We start from the raw sequence: 15,091 nt of genomic DNA, 5'->3' as shown, positions 1-15,091 counted from the left end.
AGACGAGGGGATTAAAGCACAATTAAGAAGGTAATATCAAGAATGAAAATTGCCAGTCGGGACCCTGACAGTCTTTTTTTTTCTGTCTGCTTCCAACATCGTCTGTTTTGGTTTTTATTCTCATTTCCCTGTAGCATTTTCCACGATTTCCGACACAACACAATCGGCTCCGATCTAGCACCTGCTCTCCCATCCTCAACACCACCACCACCGTTTGTGGCCGGAGCGATATGCACCGGATTTCGTCTCACTGCTTTCTAATCCGTCTATGCTTAAAGCCCATGACTCTGCCTGTTCGATTCCACAACAAAACTGAGCTGTGGTGATGCTCCTTTACCCTGATCGCTGGTGCAGTGTGCGTTCGCAGAATTCCTCCCGTAACAGTTCGTACCGTTATCGTTACGTGAATCCTGCCTGCCGGAACACTGCTATGGTCGGACATGGATCATTTCGTTTTCACAACCTCATTCAACAACATCAGTACTGGCGAGCTCTGAAGGCACAGTATCAACTTGAGGTTTAGTTCTATCATTCGTTCCGCGCTTTCTGTCTCACTGCTGAATATTTCCGGTATTTCATTGTCTCGTTTGACAATGAAACTCCCAGTATCGGGTAGCATATGAGGCAGTGGGCTCGGGCTGACCGTCTGAGAATCTCTCATAAAAAAACAACTGCTGCGCTGTGATTGAACATCGCGGACAGCAGGCAGCGAGGTCAACTGTTGAATGGTGAGAATCAAAACTGATCAAACCGGTTTTCTTCAACATACCAAAGTCGCGCTGGATGTTGTGTCCATTGGCCGCGGGAAACTGCCCCTGTGTACGTGGTTGACAGGAGTAAAGACGTGGAGGGAGACAGGGGACTCATCGTGGTCAGGACCAAATCACAAACAAAAGAGAGTCTCCAGATACTGGAAATAAAAGTAATACACACAATGCTGGAGGAACTCAGCAGGCCAGGCAGCATCCATGGAAACGAGGAAACGGTCGACATTTCAGCCTATACCCTTCACTAGGACAGTAAAAATTAGATTAGAAGTAAGGGTTAAATGGAGAAGGGGAGGAGGATGTACACGGTGAGAGGTGAAAGCTGGAGAGGGGGTGTTGAAGTAAATAACTGGAAAGACTATTGGTAAAGAGATAAAATGCTGAAAAGGAGGAATTTGATTGAAGAGGACAGAAGGATATTGAAGAAATGGTTGGGGGAAGATTACCAGTGGAAGCCGATGGACAGGTAGGGAGATAGGATCTACCACAACCATGCGACTTGATGCAAACACACAGTTAATTCATTCTTCAGCTCTTTTCACAGCATTCTCTGCGTTAGTCCATTGATGCACGTGTTGCTTCATATACTCATTACTGAAAACATATACGCGAACTGCTGCAGGATATATGTCAGGACATTCAAATACCTGTCTGCGTAGAATAATTGACCACAAGCCAGATCATAGAATATACTAAACAGGTCATCCCGAACAACCGGGGAATTAACTGATACAGCGAACAACAAAATTCTGGCTCACCACCTCTTCGTCCTTCTGATTTCCACTTTTGCTCCGAAGTCCTCATTCAGACTTGATTTGCCACGATGATCTATCTGACTGCCAACCCATTGAACAGCAGAAATAAAGAGGCGGAGACAGTGAAGATACTGTCTGGTCACTCGTGTTCTTTACACGCTGATAAAGGAATTTGTTGTCCCTGGGAAAACAGCCCCGCAGTACGTTGTCAAGTTTGACGACAGGTTCCAGGGCAAAGTAAAACGGACCGTTCTTCGCGGAGCTCACGGCAGTCCCGGTCACTATAACCACAGTGTTTGTTCTTCTGGTGTAGTATCGATCCCGCAGCCTTTGACAACAACTTGCGATATGGCGATCGAAAGTGAAATCCGCGGTCAGCTGAACGGAAATATCAATAATTGCAATCATTGGGCCACATTTCAGAACATAAATCGGATAATGAGCAAGAGTTTGAATAATTGTAGATGTAATTAGTCTGCTACACAATAGCAACGAAGACAAATCCCATGAGATCAGTTTTTACCTTTTTTCACCAGGTAACATTGATCCATTTCAGACCACGCGTTCTCCGAAACAGGATCACAATCGCTGTTAAATCAACATGGAAACAATTTCGACCGCGCCAAAACTGATCCGTTTGACTTGATAACTCCGCTGGACCTCAGAGAATCGTCCCATCCCCCGGATTTTATGTTAAAATGGCGTCCTTGGAATCTTTGTGCCAGGATACTGTTCTTCCGGGATCTGCACTCTGCGAGACAGAGTCCCACCGGGAGAACAATTGAATCTAAAACTCTTCAGCAGTTTACTGAGGTGTATTCGAAGTCTATAACGTACAAGCGAGCTGGTGATTGCCCGTGTCATCAGCATCTGACCCGCCATTGGAGCTGAAAAATGTGAAGAGAATAGTCATAATGGTCACGGAGACATTTCCTTTGAGCATAAAGTGTTCGATAACTAGAACTACAGCTTTAAAATTGAAACTTGTAAACATATGTCAGCGGGGAATGCCGGACGGTTTACACGCTATTGACGATATTGAAGCGACATTAAAACAGATATAAAACAAGAGTTCTGATTTGCGGACGTGTAATAGGAAATGCATGCGTATCGAAAGACAACTGGAAATTACACCAAAAGAGCTTTGAGTGTGAAGTTCCTAGTTTTTCCTCAAGATTCAGATTCCGAACTAGAACGCTACTCTATATAGCGATGCAACACACAGAATTCTGGGGAAACTCAATAGGCCGGGCAGCATCTATGGAAAAAAGAACGGTTGACGTATTTGGCCTGCCGAAGGGTCTCCTTGTGACCCTTTCGTTTTATTTGCTGATCCATGGAAATGTAGTGGTTAGCTGCTTTTTTTCTGCGATGGATGGAAAGACTTAGAACGAAGAACAACGGAGCTCAAATGATATACTTCCATCTCAGGACAGAATGACACTGGCACGGGAACCGTCCGGTGCTGAAGATTCCGTGTACATACAGAGATTGTCCTTGTAGTAGAGGTGCCGAATTGGGCGAGCATTACTCATGATAAATCCTGCAGATCCTTTAACCCTGTGGTAAGGTAAATGCACATTTGATGATGCGTCAATGATGGGCTTCATTTTCTCGATGGTGCGATGATTGCAACGAATGCTTGAAGATTTAGTTTTAAGATTAACTGTTCAACATTTCATCTCCATTCGTCCCTGTTCCTGTTGATGATGAATCCAAATGGTGTAAACTGTGAAATCACTGAACAAATCTCTGACATCAATGTCCGCCTCGTACAACAAGCCCATTTGTAGCTCAGTTTTCCAAAGTGATGTTACAAAAATAATCCCTTGTAGTAATGATCAGTGGCATATGAGGAGAATCTGTATTTACCGACAAGTACCTTTATTGCCTGAACGGAAGAACACATGAACTTACACCACCAGTAACTGAGTGCACATCAAAGAAATTTTTCTGTCCATTCATGAACATTCAAAGCACAACAAAAGTAATACCAGTTAAAGAGCAGCTTCTGCTGCTGACTGGATGTTTCTTGTGATCCTGATTCGAATCTCCGCGTGTCCGTGGGGCACGTCCTATCCGCGCTAATTCATCGTTTACATGGTTACCGCCGCCAGTATTGTAAAAGTTTCTGCTAATATGTCCAATTCGCATAATCCTTTCGAATTTCATTGGCTGTAGGTCATGTGTCTAAATGTGAACACCTTTTCATCGGCTCTGTCCCAGACCAACATTTATTAACTGTCTTCTTCCCAATAAGTGACAATCGGCAACTTATGGCTCTTTGTTCTCAAATGAGCAACCGCCCTGATTTACGTGGAACAGATGCGGACACCAACAGACAAAATCCTGCATATTGCATTCAATCAAATAAAACCTTTTTTTTTTTTTGGAAATGGTCTCGAATGATTACCTGAATTATCATAATGTTTTCTTTAAAGCGCTGATCAAGCCAAGCGACCGACAGCCTGTTCCTTTTGCACAACTGCAGCCTTCAGCTGTCTAAGGTGATGCACATCGTATATAAAATTGATATTACCGCAGCATACGATAGCATCCTCACCCACTCATCCGCAACTACAAAACTCAATCCACGAGTCCGAGACGCTCAACATTTCATTTACTTTATCAGCATGCCTTAATAACATTCGTACGCTTAGACTATTGATGGATTGTCTCCTTTGCCTACTCCACATCTCGTGTCCAGTCAATAGTCAGAACTGTTGCAACTCAGTAAGAACAGATCCTCACAAATATCGATCCGTATCAGTTCATGGGACTGCAAGGTTCTGCTTGATTATCAAATTTATGGATGGCTGAGATGAAGTTCATCATCAGCGAATCCTATATTCACGCTCCCAATTTCAACATTATAACATTCCAAAAAACACACTTTCCATCCCTTGGTATAACTCGTGGCTGCCTCATTATTATTTGAGATTAGGCCGATCAGTGCAGTGTTGGCAGCAAATTTAATTAGCACATTGGTTTTGGGGTGGCAATACACCTATGAGTATATTGAAAGTAAAGGAGGTAGCTTAGTACACAGCCCTGAGGGGCATCTATGTTGAGAGTCAGAGGGACAGAGGTGAGTGTGCCCACTTTTACAACCAAGCGGCCATCTGACAGGAAGTCCAGGATCCAGCTGCAAAAGTTTAAATACATCCGTGGCTGAGGTCTCTGCTCTTTTCGTCGAGCCTAGAGGGAATTATGGCACTGAAGGTTCAACTGTAGTATTCAACAAGAGCTATAGTTTTCTCACACAGGCATCACATATGTTGGAAAGTTGAATCTGAATCGTGTCTCTGTGCGTTATTTTGCTGCGTTGATGTCTTTGCTCAGAACAAAGCTGCTTTTCCTGAGCTCTTGTTGATTACCGGCAATGTAAGCTCCACCTCACGCGGTAAATGCATCTTGCACGGAACTGTTGATTAAGAGTTTCTGATTTGGGAAGAGCCTGACTGGTTTCTGGGGAACAACATCCTCGATGCGCTTCCGGAGACCTTCCGTGAACTCAGAGATGTCCTCATCAGGAAACACATTGCAGTTGACGTCATCAAAGCAGTCCTGCCGCATGGAGGCCAATTGCTCGGACCAGCAGTGGGCCCATCTAACTATGGCAGTCTCGTGTTTCAGCTTCTGCCTGTACTTTGGCACCAGGAAATAGAGGAGTGATCTGATTATCCAAATGGGGTGGGTTCTGGGCGAAGGAGCTCTTTGTAAGCGTTGCGGAAGGGAGAGTAGTAGTGTTCGAGTGGGCTGTCTCCCTGTGTTCTCGCCTGCTTCCTGTGTACTATATGAATGTATGGCTGATACGGATAGGAAACATAATGGTCCCTAAAGATCATTTGCTGTCATATCCTGACAACCATGTGGTTTTCCAACATAATAAGGATTATTTGCACGGTAGGAAGAAACTGTGATATCCTTCCCAGCTACCTCTAAGCCTGTAGTGCTAAGACTAACTGATCAGATCGAAACATTTTAATCCAAACATTCGGCAATAACTCGAGAATTACTGAAATGTTGTTTAGACCAGTCCAATTTTAGGTTGAACTTCCAGGCCCCTCATCATAACCATAGTTAGTCGCCTTGTAAGACCATAAGACATAGGCGCAGAATTAGGTCACTCACCGATCGAATTCGCTTCGTCATTTCATCATGGCTGATCTGGGATCCCATTCAACCCCATACACCAGACCTCTCATCAAATCCCTTGATGCCCCGACCAATCAGGAACCTCATATTTTCAGTTTTCGATATAACCACGGATTTGGCCTGTCACAGATTCACCGCGCGGTGGCTAAACATAATTCTCCTTAACCTTGTTCTAAACGCTCGCCCCTCACTTCTAAGTCTGTGCCCCCAGTCAAGATAACCCCACTAGAGGAAACATTTTCTCCATATCCACCTTATCTAGTCCTTTCAAGATTCGGTTGGGCTCAATGAGAGTCACCACATTCTTCTAAATTCCAGTGGGTACAGGCCCAGAGTTGCCAAACACACCTGATATGCTAACCCCCGAATTCATACCTAGGAACGTCCTCTGGGCACTCTTCAATGATGTTTGAATTTTATTTCCATTTAGATATTCGGCTGCACTATTACTCCTTTTACCAAAATACAATATCATACATTTCCGAATACTGTTTTCCATCTGCCAGGTTTTTATCCAATTCTTCCAATCACAGTGCCTCCTCTGCAGGACCCACTCCTCCATTTATCTTCGTATCATTCGCAAACTTTGCCACAACCACATCAACTCCACTTTTAAATCATTCACAATCAACGTGAAAAGTAGCGGTCCCAATCCTGACCCCTGAGGAACGCCAATGTTCATTGGCAGCCAACCAGAAACGGTCCCCTTTACTCCCACACGCTGCCTCCTGCCTGACAGCCAGTATTTTTCCTGTAATACCAAAGCGTTTTATCTTGTTAAGTAGCCTTATGTGTGTCACCTTATCAAATGCCATCTGAATATTGAAGTTAATGACATCCAACGCTTCACATTTGTCCACCCTGCTTCGTACTTCCTCTAAGAATTCTAATAGATTTTTCAGGCAAGAATTTCCTACACAGAAGCCTTGCTGACTTTGGTTTACTTTATCATTAGTCTCCAGGTATCTCGAAACCTAGTCCTGAATGATGGACTCGAACACTTCCCCAATCATCGATCTATAACTGGCCAACTGGCCCATAATCCCCCTTGTTCCTGTGCTGGCGTTGTAGTCTGCCACAAATAATTTCAAAATTAAATTTTATAATCAGCAAGGAGGTGGATGCGTTTGGAAAAAAAAAGGACTGGGATCCTCCACAAGGAACCGACAAAATACAGATCCTGACTGACTTGAATATTTCAAGTATTTCAGTATTCCAATATTTCAGTATTGAATATTTCGCCGGGAAACAAGGACTAGCCGAGCAGTGTTTCATAGTGATAGAACAAGGCGTGAGAATTCCCACAAAATGTGTTTATCAGGCACAAATTCTGCAATAAAATAACGTAGGATTGCTGCTTAGAAAGAAAAAGACTGGCCTGGCTGTGATTTATGGAGATTTTATGAAGGCATGAGATTTCCCAAACACAAACACAGCGCGAGTATAAGTTACTGCCATTTTATGTCGCTTTCCATTTACAATTATCAATGTAATCTGGCTTAAATACAAGTGTCTTAAATCCAGTAGGGCGAATATCGCAACTAACATCATCTATGGATAGATCAAGACTTTTCGACATTGTTTCCTTCAGACTTGATGAAAAATGTTGTGTATTCTGAACCTTGTAAAATCTTGAAAAGGTAAGGAAAAAAAAAAGCACGGTGAGTAATACATGAAAATAAACCACTTGCAAGAAATTCCACACAACGCGAATGGTGAGATCAGAGATGGGTTGCTCTGTTAGTGGGAAAATCGCGTTTTCTTGGGCTAAACAGTTTTATTTTATGCTAGTAGATATAGATATTTAATCTGCCCATATGTTACAGCTAGTTTCATGAATCAGTCAGTCTACAGTAATCACAGATGACCCACATATCAGCGTGGGTGAGGTGATGTCCTTCGAAATATACGTTTAACTAATTTAATCGTTTAGGAAGTAATTTCTCATCCGAATTGACTAGTACTGTGGAACAAAATCAAACTATAAACAAACAGGTGTGAACATTCCCCACGCAGAAAAAAGATAATGGATTTTAACAGCCAAACTAAATATACCTTTAAAAAAAATTGAGTATCTTAATGCGTTCTACCTACTGTTACAAATGATAATTATTTGAGGTGGATAGTGCCCACTGTAAAAATATGAAGACATTTGAAACCTGCAAATTTTGCGTCAGACAAGGAATATACAATATTGTCCTTAAAAGGGAGAATAAACAATTGTTTTTTTTATTGTTGCTGGGAACGAATTTCATTGCACGACTCATATGAATTTTTTACCTGAGGATTTTGTGAAATAGACTGCAACTGATGTGACTAACGAGGTGGAATGATGCACTTTCTTCTCCTGTATAAGAACTTACAAAACAATCAACAGTAGATTTCGGGAGTTGGACCATTTTGAACAGATCACTTCATCGCACCAAAAATGGGATATGCAGCAATTTACTAAATAGCCAGTATCTACTATCCTGTACTGGCAACGATTGGTATCCCTGGTAAGAAACAGGAGCTGGCTGTTGTTCTTCATACTGTATCTGTTGCACGGCATAATGACGATATAAAATCTGTTACAGATGGTGCCTCACGTGATCAGTGTTTTTAGCCTGTCCAGGACGAAGCATACGTTGTTTCTTTTTCTACCGTTTCTTATATCCAACTTTAGCAATTGAATGTGTGTTAATATTGATACTGTTCCAGTGTTTACTTCACTCGACTTTCCAAAGCATTAACAGCATGATGTGCTCCAAATCTGATTCGGTATCAACATAAAAACTCAAAACTTAACATAAACAAAAGAGAAATATTTATCATCCAGCTCACTGGTTTTAGGCGACTCACGGTCGTTCTCTTCTATTTTAAAGCAAAAAAAAAGAAAATTATCTTTCCATTTGTCTAAATGTCCTTTAAAACTGCATAATAACGCACAGATCTCTTCCGATTTACCCCTTCTCCTTCTTTGGCTGGTTTTAATGTTAATATTCAAGATTTCAGTTTGTTGCAGCTGTGCATCGAAATGCACCTTTAGCTCTAAGTTTCGTGAACTGAGATATGTTGTGTCGGAAGAAGCAATCTCCCTGTGTCCGTTTTATTCCCGCTATAAGTACAACCTTCAGCGTTCTCAGCGACAACGGTGGGTCCGTTTTAAATGAGTCTGTCGATAACCCGCCCACTGGTATCTCTGCTGTCAACTTCGGGAAATTTGCAGCACAACTATCGGTTTGTTCCGCCATTATCCTTCAATCGAAGGGCAGTGACGGAGCCCGTGCGAACCATATTTCCTCTACCCAAATTGAGACCAGCCTGTCCCGGCATAGGATCAGAAAATGAGGTTCACTCAATCCGCTTCAATGCTTTTCTCCGCATGGCTCCCAAGGGAAACGGATCAGTGTTTATGCTCCTGAAAATAACTCTGCTTTCCTGCAGTTAATTTAATGGCGATTTCGATCCTGTCTCGAGGAAAATGCGGTCTTTCCAAATACATCTCCTGTTATCTGGTGGGAATGGCAGCAGCTGATTTAATCTGCACTATCATTGGTGTTGTACTCGATCAGATCAATAATATTTAATTTTTATGCCTGTCCTTTGTTCATTCCATCAATTTGCTCCGTGATATTTGTCCTGAGCGTCGCAACCATGGACTGTTCTGTTCGGCTCACAGTGGCTTTCACGTTCGATAGCTGTATTGCAGTTTGTAGTCAGAAGCTGCGGGAGCGATACTGCACCGAGAGGACAGCGACAGTGATGATAATAATTGTGGGTTTGGGGAGTTGTGCGAGGCGTGTTTCATTGTACTTTCGGCGATGCCTTTTGAAAGCGGATTACCTTAATTTACCGGTTTGGAAATCATACCAGTTGTTTAACACCATCACTACACCTTTATTGCCAATCGGCTAGATTCTGTTGTTTAATGCTTTAACACTCTGGCATATTATAGCGTCAAACCGAACCCGCCGGGGTCTCAGGATCAGCAGAGAGAATAAGAAGGATACAGAGGGAGGGAAACGGCGAAGGTCGATGATTTTGTTGTTCGCTCTATCAGCCAATGTTATATTGTTGCGGATCCCCTTTATTGAAATTACTTCTAACTGGCAAATGCAGAATTACTTTTACACAGATAAATGCTTGAATACCCCGAGGTACATCCTGCAACAGTGTGGGATCATGTTGCATTTTCTCAGTACCTGCACCAACACGTGTATCTACACTCTGTCACAGGTGAAATTCAGGGAGGAAATGAAGTGTGGCGTCAAACATCTGTTTACGTTGGATGGCCGCTTCTGTAGATAAAATGCAAATCGAATTGAAAGCTTTGACGGGAGTTCAAACAAAGTTATACATAGCTTATATGTCTGGTAAATGTGTCTATACTCGTGGCGCCAAGTGAGCGAATGCCAGTAGTTTTCCTTTTCTAGTGAAGTCAGCATAGTTAGTGTAATTAAATGGGTATCGTACCAACGAATTAAGAGGAGCTCATGTGATAGTTACATTAGCAAGAAGTGTATTCAGAATTTCCTTTAATATCGGAATATGGGTCAACGAATTATGTGAAGCCAGTCTGATTTTTCTTACAATGGTAAAATTCTATTCTCATTCACAGATTTGTCGATTGTTCCAGGGATATCTGTGATAGCTGGAGAAATATTCCTGGAACATGAACACCTGATGTCAGTTAAAGTGAGCTGGTAAACCTGCAATTTCCATTGTGCCAGTGCAATGAATGTGACTAATGCCTTTTCGTTCAGACAGCGTGTGGTACCTTCTGATGACTGATAAACGAAGCCCTAGTTAGATCCATGAATGGACTTGCTCAGCAGAGTTAGTGTGAGGGCTGGTTCAGAATCATAGCTGTGGCTTCCCACCTTTTCGTGATTAAGACGCCAAAGTACAGAGGGGGAGGCTGCAGAATGGGGTTGTAATAAGTCCTACATAATGGAATAGCGGAGCAGACAAAGGGCCGAACCGCCAGATTATGCTTATGGACCTTACGGCAGAAATTAGGCCCGGACAGAGGTAAAATGAGGTGGTGCAGAGAGGATAACTGAGGAGCTGACTGAGGAGAGGGCAGTGTCTGTTGCAGAAGACTGTGTGTAGAGCATAATCACTAAGACGCTTAGTTGGCATTCTGCCTTCTGAATCGAAAGCTACTATGTGGTAAATATAACCATTTTTACCAATGCTTTAGTAACAAAACCAATCAAGCGAGAATTTGATGTGCGACTTATTTGGCTGAAACGTGCTAATTTCCTATATTTCCTGTCACGGTTATCAACAATTTTATGTCTGTGTATCAGAAATAGTTTCTTTATCGCGGATTCGCGAACAGTCTGCTCCAACTGCTGCCTTTCATGGGTTAAATAGGTCCTTCAAACGAACGAGAACTGGCGCTGCACTAAAGACTGGGGGTGTTTTTTATTGCCACGTTTCATCAAAATTTAAGGACGATAACATATATGTGAATATATGTTACATTCGCATAACGATAACATATATTACACCTTTAAAATCAACGCGACAATCATGTTGATAAGTCAAATCTAACCCTTGTCACTTGGGTTGAAATAAACCGTATACATGGTAACCGGGGAGTGAGGCGGAGAACTTTCAGGTTCATAAGGCAGAGTGATTAGAAGATCCCAACGTGGGATTGTAAAGATGAGAAAGCAAAGGCGGTGGACAACGTTTCATGGGGATCTAATAAAGGGATGGGGCTCCGCATTCAAATGTTCATCAGGCACTGATTCTGGAATAAAATAACGAAAACAAAGGGTGGCGGGCAGAGTTTCACGGGGGCCTAATCATGGAGTGGGACTCCCTATACAAAATATTGATCTAACACAGCTTCTAAAATATAATATCATGGGATTGTCGCCTGGAGACAAAAAAACCTCTGGCTCGGTTTTGTGTAATGAAGATACAATAAAGGCATTGAGCACCGCACACCCCATCCTACTAACGCGTGCGCGCGCGCGCACACACACACACACACACACACACACACACACACACACACTCACACACACACACACACACGGACGCACACACACACACACACACACACACACACACACACACACACAGACACACACACACACACACACTCACACACACACACACACACGGACGCACGCACACACACACACACACACACACACACACACACACACACACACACACACGGACGCACGCACGCACACACACACACACACACACACACACACACACACACACACACACACACACACACACACGGACGCACGCACGCACACACACACACACACACACACACACACACACCAGAACGAAGCATTATAAAGCAAAGTGTAAAGTATTATAGAAATAAGTGGTAAGAAATAGGAGCCGGAGTAGGCCATCAGGCCATCGAGTCTAGTATCTGTCCGTGTCCTGAGGTACATGAACTTATGAAAGAGTAGCTGAACAGGTGGTGGAAGCATTAGTTGCTACTTTTCATGAATCACTAGATACAGAAGTGTTTCCGGACAGTGGAAAATTGCAATTATCTCCACACTTTTTTCAGGAACAGAAGTGAGTAACAGTCCAATGGCCTGATTTCAGTGTTCAACATGACGTCAAACTCCATTACTAAGCATTATATTACAAACAATGTATTTTCTAAGTAAATGATTTTCTAAATAGAGAGAAAATGCAAACATTAGAGGTACAAATGGAGCTGGGTGTCCTTGTACAGGATTCCCCAAATGCTGGCTTGCAGCTGAGTTGGGAGTAAGGTGGCAAATACAGTGTTAGCTTTCATTTTGAGACGACACGGGTACAGCTTAATCCCATGTTAGAAAGGCAGAGACTGGTCACGGTCACGTGATGGGTGGATTTATTCAACAGGTAACAAGGAGGCACGATGCAGGGTTTAGCAGTAAATTTGAGTACGGTTCACAAAATAGGCAAATCAAAAACATTTGCACACATTAGTCTCTGATCAGTATGGGAGTGCAGGTTTCATTCTGTACCTGTCAGTCTCTGGTACACTGTGAGGGTGGGGATCCTCCTGTACCTGTCAGTCTCTGATACAGGGTGAGAGTGTGGGTTTCATTCTGTCCCTGTCAGTCTCTGGTACAGTGTGAGGGTGTGGGGTTCATTCTGTACCAGTCAATCTCGGGTATAATATCAATTTAATGTTTGGGAACTCATTCCAAGACCAGACAAAGAGCTCATATCAAGGGTCTGCCTCTGGGAGGGAAAAAAAAACAATTTCTTTACTCAGAAAGGGTCTTTAACTTACATTTTCTGTGGCTTGTTTTGGTATGTGCTAATAGCTTTTAATCAATTAATCAATTCGAACTTTATTTTTGCAATATAAGAACATTTCTCAGAATATATACTTAATCAAAGATTTGGGGAGATGCTACGAGGAAGCAGATTCACTGGTTTGGTAAGTGAGATGGAAGACATGGATCAACACACACAGAATGCAAGAGGAACTCAGCAGGCCAGGCAGCATCTATGGAAAAGAGATCAATCGCGTTTTCGGGCCAAGACTCTTCAGCAGGACTGGAGAAAAAAAAGATGAGTAAAAGTAGAATTAAAAGGTGCAGGGAGGAAAGGGAGCAGCAAGGTGCTAGGTGAATCTGGGAGGGGCTGGGGTGAAGCAAACATTTGGGAAGTTGTTTAGCGAAAGTGATACAGGACTAGAAAAGAGGGAGTCTGATAGGAAAGGACAGAAGGCCATGGAGGAAACCAAACGGAGAAGGAGCCCCAGAGGGAGACAATGGGCAGGCGAGGAGATGAGGTGAGAGACGGAAAAGGAAATGAGGAATGGTGAAGGGGAGGGGGCATTACCGGAAGTTCGAGAAATCAAGGCAGCATCGGATTGAATAGCGGGCTGTCTGGAGAAGCTGGATATCCCCTCCGACTTGTGTTTTCTACCTTTCAATGTTCGCTCTTTGTGCTCGGTGACTCAGAAAGAGGATTTCCAGTACGTTTGACAACCCGGATATATTTCAATGAGAAATCGTTTGCTTGCATGTAACGAAATCCAGTGATTGAAAAATCGGCGGGTAATCCCGGATGGCGAAATTCAGAGCAACATTCACAAAATGCTGGAGTAACTCAGCTGCCCACGGGATAAGCAACTGCCAGTCTGTCTTTACACCGTCCTACATAGGAGAGTTAAAACCCGACCTTTACTGTATCAGTCACACAGCTTTGGTGCAGGAAGGGAAAAACCGCCCCGTGTGGCAGGGAGGGGCGTAGCATCAGCGATACTCCACATCGCCCCATCTGTCACTAACCGGTCCGGCTGTGATAGTCTGAACATGACAGCAACAGTTAATCCCGGCGGAGGAATTGTTGCATTTGATGTCAGCGTTTGCAGGACATTAATGTCGCGAGTTCCACTTCACTTGTTGATCTGTTAATTCAACACTGAAGGAACTCCGACAGTCATTCAATCATCAGGACAGGATTAGGAAGTTAATGGCACTTCGGGTTAAAACGTCGTTATTTATTTTAAAGAACAAGCCGACCAGTGGGATGAATTGTCCGCCTGGACAATTAAATAATGTAAAACGCATTTCAGTGGCGAAATATCGGGAACGAGGTGCAAGACGGATAGAGCATAAATGGCAGAGAGATAATAACTGGGTGAGTCAGAGAGTAGGGAAGGTGGAGAAAACGAGAAAGAGGAGAAACAAAGAATCACCAAAAGAAAGTGAAGAACGTGAGTATGAAACGGGAAAAAGTCGGAATGGATCCAGACATAAACAGACACAGAACCAGACCCAGTCATGTACAGACACAGGTACAGACCCAGACTTTGACATATACAGATACAGACACAGACATAAACGCATGCATACATACACATAAAAAAGCGCAACATTCACAGTTCAACAAGTGATTACAGTTCCTGTAGCAGAGTGGCGCAGCGGAAGCGTGCTGGGCCCATAACCCAGAGGTCGATGGATCGAAACCATCTTCTGCTACATTCTCCGTTGGCGGCAGCGGGTATTCAACTTTGTTTTTTAAAACACTATGCACCAATAACAAGAAATCGCATTTCAATTGGAATTTATCATTTATTCGTACTGTTTTAAATAGTCGTCTCTGTGGCGCAATCGGTCAGCGCTTTCGGCTGTTAACCGAAAGGCTGGTGGTTCGAGCCCACCCAGGGACGCTAGTGATCCAGTAGTTTACTTTCTCTCGTACAAGAGAAAATGTGCAGCAGCATCTATGGAATAAAGTACACGGTCGAATTTTTCAGGCCGAAACCCTTTTTCAGGATCACGAAGCAGTCTGGGTGCTGAGTTCCTCTAGCATTTTGTGTATGTTGCTTGGATTTTCAGCATCTGCACACATTCCCGTCTGTGATTCGACTGCTACACTGCGAAGTCTCTTCCGTGGAATTGAATTCAATGAACTTTATTAATTACGTCC

At 43.2% G+C, this 15,091-nt stretch overlaps 2 non-coding genes and 1 pseudogene across 2 annotated transcripts; all 3 read left to right on the top strand.

Annotated features, from left to right (window-relative positions):
• Positions 1 to 15,091, top strand: part of LOC132383935 (uncharacterized) — a 109,281-nt pseudogene that overhangs the window by 54,357 nt on the left and 39,833 nt on the right.
• Positions 14,569 to 14,640, top strand: trnam-cau (transfer RNA methionine (anticodon CAU)). The gene has a single exon. It is a non-coding gene; the product is annotated as a tRNA-Met (tRNA).
• trnan-guu (transfer RNA asparagine (anticodon GUU)) lies at positions 14,758 to 14,831 on the top strand. Its single transcript has one exon. It is a non-coding gene; the product is annotated as a tRNA-Asn (tRNA).

Source organism: Hypanus sabinus, chromosome 31, assembly GCF_030144855.1.
Source record: "Hypanus sabinus isolate sHypSab1 chromosome 31, sHypSab1.hap1, whole genome shotgun sequence".
Taxonomy (NCBI): Eukaryota; Metazoa; Chordata; class Chondrichthyes; order Myliobatiformes; family Dasyatidae; genus Hypanus; species Hypanus sabinus.
The sequence above is the reverse complement of the archived record's forward strand: the minus strand, read 5'-3'. Positions and strand labels throughout refer to the sequence as shown.